The sequence below is a fragment of the Cavia porcellus genome, unplaced genomic scaffold, assembly GCF_034190915.1.
Source record: "Cavia porcellus strain 051 isolate PalLab524CR breed Dunkin Hartley unplaced genomic scaffold, mCavPor4.1 scaffold_2, whole genome shotgun sequence".
Lineage (NCBI taxonomy): Eukaryota > Metazoa > Chordata > Mammalia > Rodentia > Caviidae > Cavia > Cavia porcellus.
This window is the reverse complement of record NW_026947485.1, coordinates 123,259,561-123,265,178: the sequence shown is the minus strand read 5'-3', so window position 1 is coordinate 123,265,178 and position 5,618 is coordinate 123,259,561. Positions and strand designations below refer to the sequence as shown.

Sequence of the window (5,618 nt, the reverse complement as noted above, 5' to 3'; positions counted from 1 at the left end):
TTCCCTAAGTTCTTCTCTCCAGTGGAATGAAATATGAAGAAGACCAAAAAGCCACTTGTTTTACCATGCATCCAAGTTAATACTGAAAAACAACAAGGTCAAAGAAATAAGAAATCTCTAGATGTAAAAAGGAAAATAAGTATGAATAATAGAAAAATGAAATTTTTTTCCTTGGAAGAAGGGAGTAGCCATCCTGTGAACCTTCAGTACTGTCACAATGATTGAATGAGCAATTTGAGTCCATGAATTTTGTGAAAGTATAAATGACTTGAGAAACTCCTTGTGGCTGTGGTGGTCACTGCCTGTCTATACCAGTGAAACACTAGGACAGTGAAGTCAGCACAGTTGTAATCTCTAAGTGCTGAGAAACTCCAGGAAGCTTTGACTTTAGATACTGCTTTTTGTCGCTAAATGTAGAATATAATAGATTCCAGTCAAAGAAATGCTTAAGTCAGAATCCCGAAGAGTACCCAGGAAGATGAGAACTGATGTGAAAGGTTTTACTATATATATAAGGGCTATAAAATTATCTTGAATGTTGACCAGGTTGTTTAAAAAATAGAAATATTCAGCAAATACCTTTACAGTGCACATCAAGTATATTGAAAATGGTATATAAAGTTTATAAATGGACTATAAAATTTCAGATGATATATAATGCTATGGCAGAATTACTGACCATATAAATGTCTTTATGCGAAATACAGATCTGAATTTTTGAAATAAATACTAGGCTCCTTGGCTTTCCATTAAAGAAAGCATGCTCTGCTTGTCTATCAGGTCAGTGGCAAGCTGGTAGGACACCAGTGATTCATTTGTTTTAGCATCATGATTAGCACCTTATTTCTCCAATCCCATCCTCAAGTAACCAACTCTTAGGTCCAGTTTCAAACCTCAGTAAGCTTTGAGCTCCAGGTGAGATGGGCATAGTACCATGCCCTGAGTGGGTTCTGATTCAGGCAGCTCAGCTTCTTTATGCCCTCCCTCTAGCATCTGAAAGAAGTGTCCATCCACTGAGGAAGTCTAGACTTCCTCACTCATGAAGCAGCACAACTGGGAAAAGAATCCAGTGAGGTTGCACGTGTCATTTGTGGACCTCAGAGCCAGTTTGTAGCACAGCTTCTATAAATATGCATTGCTTTCTTACTTGTACAAACTTGAAATAGGAAGCTAAATTATGGAAGAATAGGTAGATGCTCTGAGGGTGATTCCTGAACACCTCTAACCTCTTCTGCTTGAATGGTACTGTGGTACCAGCCAACAAGCAGCAAAGGAAGAGAGGACAGAGCTGGCATGTGGGAAACATGCTGACCACAGTTGTAGTCATGGACAGGAAAGAGAATGCTCAAAGACCTGCAGGGCATGTGTCAGAAGGGACATCCTGTCTTGATGTCATTTTAAGAGACCCAAACAAGTACTGATTTAGGACTCTCATTTTGCCTTTCTGTGCAGTGTGAATACCTTGATGGCTGTGACCTATTTATATTTTTAACCTTTTGTCTTGCTTACTTTTATCTCATTGCTGAGACAAAATACTTAATGTCCAAAATGAAAGGTGGAAAGGTATATTTAGCTCCTTGTTTGTGGAAGTTTTAGTCCATAATCAGCTGGTTCCAAGCCAGAGTGGCTCATGGCAAGGGACAACTGTTCATGGCAGTTCATGGAAAATAGCACAAGCAACAAGAGCAAAAGGTGAGGAGCATGGAGAGAAGCCACTCTTGTCCCTTATGTTGTAGGCCATACCCACTCAGGGCATGGTACTATGCCCATCTCATAATCCCAGCATTGGACCATGAGTCACTCACAAATGCTAGAAGTCCACCTCCATGACTGCTCAAGGCTTTGGGGAGACACCCAGACTCAAACCATAGCACTTGATTTCTAAGATCAAAAGAGGTGGATTACAATGATGAATTCAGAATTTTAATTCTAGGTATACTTTTGCATGAATTCATTGATCACATTAAAATTCTTCAAAATCATAAACAAATGGCTTTTTTTTTTAAAACAGAGAAATGCTTCTCTATTTGAGGTAGAACAAAGGAGACAATTGCGGAACATGTTGATAATTAGGGCATGAGAGATTTTGACATTGGAAAGAGTGACGTTGTGACACCCTCCATCCTACTTTATAGAAATCAGCTCACTAGCTGAAGGTGTGATTCTGCTGCTGAAAAGCCAAAGACAATTCTTTTTTCTTAAAGAATCAACATTTATTAATACAATTTAATAAGTGCTGCAGTAGCCACTTTATGTGATGTTTTAAACATTACAATAAATTCCAGTAGGGTTTCCAAATACCGAAGCAAGTATCATAGATTTTTTATGGTAATGGTGAGAGAGGGAGAAGAAACCAACAAAAATTATGCAGTTTAATAAGTTTCAATTTTGATAAGAAAGAATAAAATTAATCAAAACACTGGCTTGATTTTATTGTTTTATCCTTTTTAAAATAAAAAATATACAAAGTGACCCGTCTTGTTGCCTTGCTTCTTTTTTTTTTTTTTTTTTTTTTTAATCAAACTTCAGATTTAGTAAACCGCGTCACAGCCTGTGTTTCTCCAGATAGGCCTGTCACTCACAGAGAGGGTGGGCGTGGCCGTGGGGTGTGACGTTGGTACTTCCTCTTTGCCAGCCCCTGTGCTGTGCCGGAAGGAGGTGGGATCTGTCCGGTCCAGTCCTGCGGTGGCCTGTGCATAGATGTGTCACTTTATGTAACTCAGGTCAATCATTGGCAAACATCTCTAAGTCCCTGTCAATTTTTACAACAAAAATGCTCTCAGCCAGTATTTTCTTACTTCTTCAGCTTATTATACATCTTCTTTTATCACCTTATAGCATTTTAAAAATTCCCTTTTCTTTCGAACAAGATGCCTCTGAGGATTTGTTGGAAGAAATTCTCAGCCTCTGAAATGGGCTCCGGTCTGAAATCCCTTTACCTCCCTTCTTCTGACTATCCAATGCTCTTAGCAAATACTGATTATAAATGTCATTAGCATTAGTGACTCACCTTTGGGTTCTGAGGCTGAAGAAATGGATCATTAACTCATTTTAAAAAATTCCCAAAAAGGTTGGTTCTACCCACTTGTCCTTCATTTAATTGCCAACCTGTAAAAGGGAAGAAACAGATATCATACTAAATGACATTTTGGACCAGAATAAAAGAATTGGGCTGCTGGTGGAGCATATGGAAAAGAATGATTAATCTCTTGAATTTGATAGTCAAAACATTTTGACACCAAGTGGTAGTTTTAATGATCACTATAATTTAGCTGATGGGTTCATTAATAAAACTCCAAGACTACTTTATAACATTTAACTCTGATCATTACAGTTAAGGTTACAGAGAACACAAAAACCATTCCTTCCAACCCGTGTGGCATGCTGTCAAAATCAGAGCAGGGTATTGTGCATAATTATTTCTACTGAACAGGTAATCAGGGACCTTATCTTATTTCCTAGTAGTCCTTGGCCTTATTCTCCAGGCAAAATCCCCCACAGCTCTCTCTCAAAATCACTTTCCTTCCAAGCACTTTCTCTATACATTGTTTGGAAAGAAAAAAATGTATTATCTAATTAACCATGTATAGTAATCTTTTAAACCCTATTAGAGAAATGGAGAATCAATAGTGTCAATTTTGGGGCCGTAAGGTGATCAATTGTTTGGGGAGTTAAGTTGAAGAAGCTTTGAGGCTTAAGAGGTTATGACTGAGTTTGTCTCTTGTAATGATTAATCTGTCTCATTAAGTCTCTGGTGATGTTACCTGACTTCTGAAGTCTTTTTTAGGAGATAATGCTCACATAATCTCTGTGTCAGGCTTCTTTATTTTGTCATCCTGCTTCTTGAACTGGACATTGCCATTTTGGATCCAAGATTAAAGCTGCATGTAACGGCAATGAGACAGGACGATGTACATTCCCTGACCCTGTGAGGTGCCATTCAGCTGAGGATTGCCTGGATGGAGTTGAATAAAAGAAAGAGATAGTCCTAAAATTGCTTATACTGCAACTCACAAAAAGATCTAATATTAACTCCTATCAAAACACATAGGGACCAATGCCAAAGCTGGGATTAATAACCCTTTTTTCTATTTGACACATTATCAGTAACACCAGGATCCATGTTAGGTACTTACATTTGACTTTTTACGTATATCCTGTTCACGGCTTCCTGTCCTCTTCTGTGTGCTTCAATCTCTGTTCAAATGGGAAGACAGATTTGCATCCTTCTAGAGCAGCTTCTGTTATAACACACACGCAGACAACCTCTTCTTCCACCGCACCCAACAACTATTTAGTCACTGCACCATTTCTCCAGCTCTTTTGCTATCCCTTGAGATGACCAAGCTGAGTGATACTGGGACAACAGAGTAACAGGCAGAAGATTGGCTGGCTCTGCCTAGCCGTCTCTGGAGGCAGCATCAAGGCTTTCACTGAGATATTAGTTAAGTTGAGCTATAATACTTATGCAGAGAAACCAGACTATTTTGGGCAGAATGGTTTGCAGGACTAAGAACTGGTGGCATGCTTTGAAAATGAAGAAGTTCACTATGTGGAGTAGTAGGGGGAGAGAAATGACTATGTGTCTTATCCCTAAGGACCTTCTGTGCCTTGCTGAGGTCCTTCAGTGCATATTTGGAACACTATTGGGGATGTTTATATGTGGAATGATGTGATAATTTTTATGTTAAGAATAGCTGATGAAAGAGGATAAAATAAGAAGAGAAAAGATTGGAGTGTCACTGGGGTATTTCTTCTATGTAAGTGGAGATGGAGATAAGAGACCATTTCCAAGATTTTTTGAGAGCTTTAGTACTTTGTATGGATGAAACAGAAGGGATAGAGTGATTTGGGCAGGAGAAAGAATTTTTGGAATTCTCAGCATATAAGTAAAAGTCCAAGATCCTCAAATGCTTCTGGGAAAGTATGGATTAAAAGGATATAAGATTGAGACAAAAGTCCAGGATACAGGCAGAGGAAAAATAGAATCTTTAAAGGTGTTTTGGAGAGGGGTAGCAGTGAAAATCAGGATAGTTAGGAAAACAAGTTCTGTTCATGATTTAGACCTTAAATGTGTTCATGATTTTATCTTCAGTCTCTAACTGAATAGAGCTCAATACTTAACACACTGCAGTTGCTTATTAAATATGTACTGAATAATGAAGGGCCAATTTAGACAGTATTCAGGCTAAAATGGACTCAGAGTTAAATTTTTGGGAAAGATTTTGCCAAGCAAAGCCCAATCTTAATGAAAAGAGATAACAGTTTTACGTCTGTGTCCCATTGTCTTATGAAAGGGTGCTTCAGTTGCATCTGAGGAGTCCACGTAGAGAATGCTATTTTCAGAACATTTTATTTGTTGAAATATGCACCCTACTGCATAATTCAGTAACCATGTTCAAAGCACCTTCAGGGACAGAATGTCTGGCTGCTCCTGGAAGGGGGAATCCTGGATGAATGGATGAAAATGTAGCATGTTTAATCTATGAAATTCTTTTGTGGCAGTGAAAAATTGCAAACATAAAAAAATCAGACAAATCTAAAATATTATATCTGAGTGAAGAGAGTACAGAATTTCATTTTGCAAGGAAAGAGCTCTACCAGTGAGCCACATCCCC

The 5,618-nt window shown here is 38.4% G+C and overlaps 1 long non-coding RNA gene across 1 annotated transcript; it reads right to left on the bottom strand.

Annotated features, from left to right (window-relative positions):
* Nucleotides 1-2,339: 2,339 nt before the first annotated feature.
* Nucleotides 2,340-4,321, bottom strand: LOC134472885 (uncharacterized). The gene is made up of 3 exons (XR_010042887.1): nucleotides 4,137-4,321; nucleotides 3,011-3,108; nucleotides 2,340-2,690 (listed from the first exon to the last, which is right to left on the bottom strand). It is a non-coding gene; the product is annotated as an uncharacterized LOC134472885 (long non-coding RNA).
* Nucleotides 4,322-5,618: the final 1,297 nt, after the last annotated feature.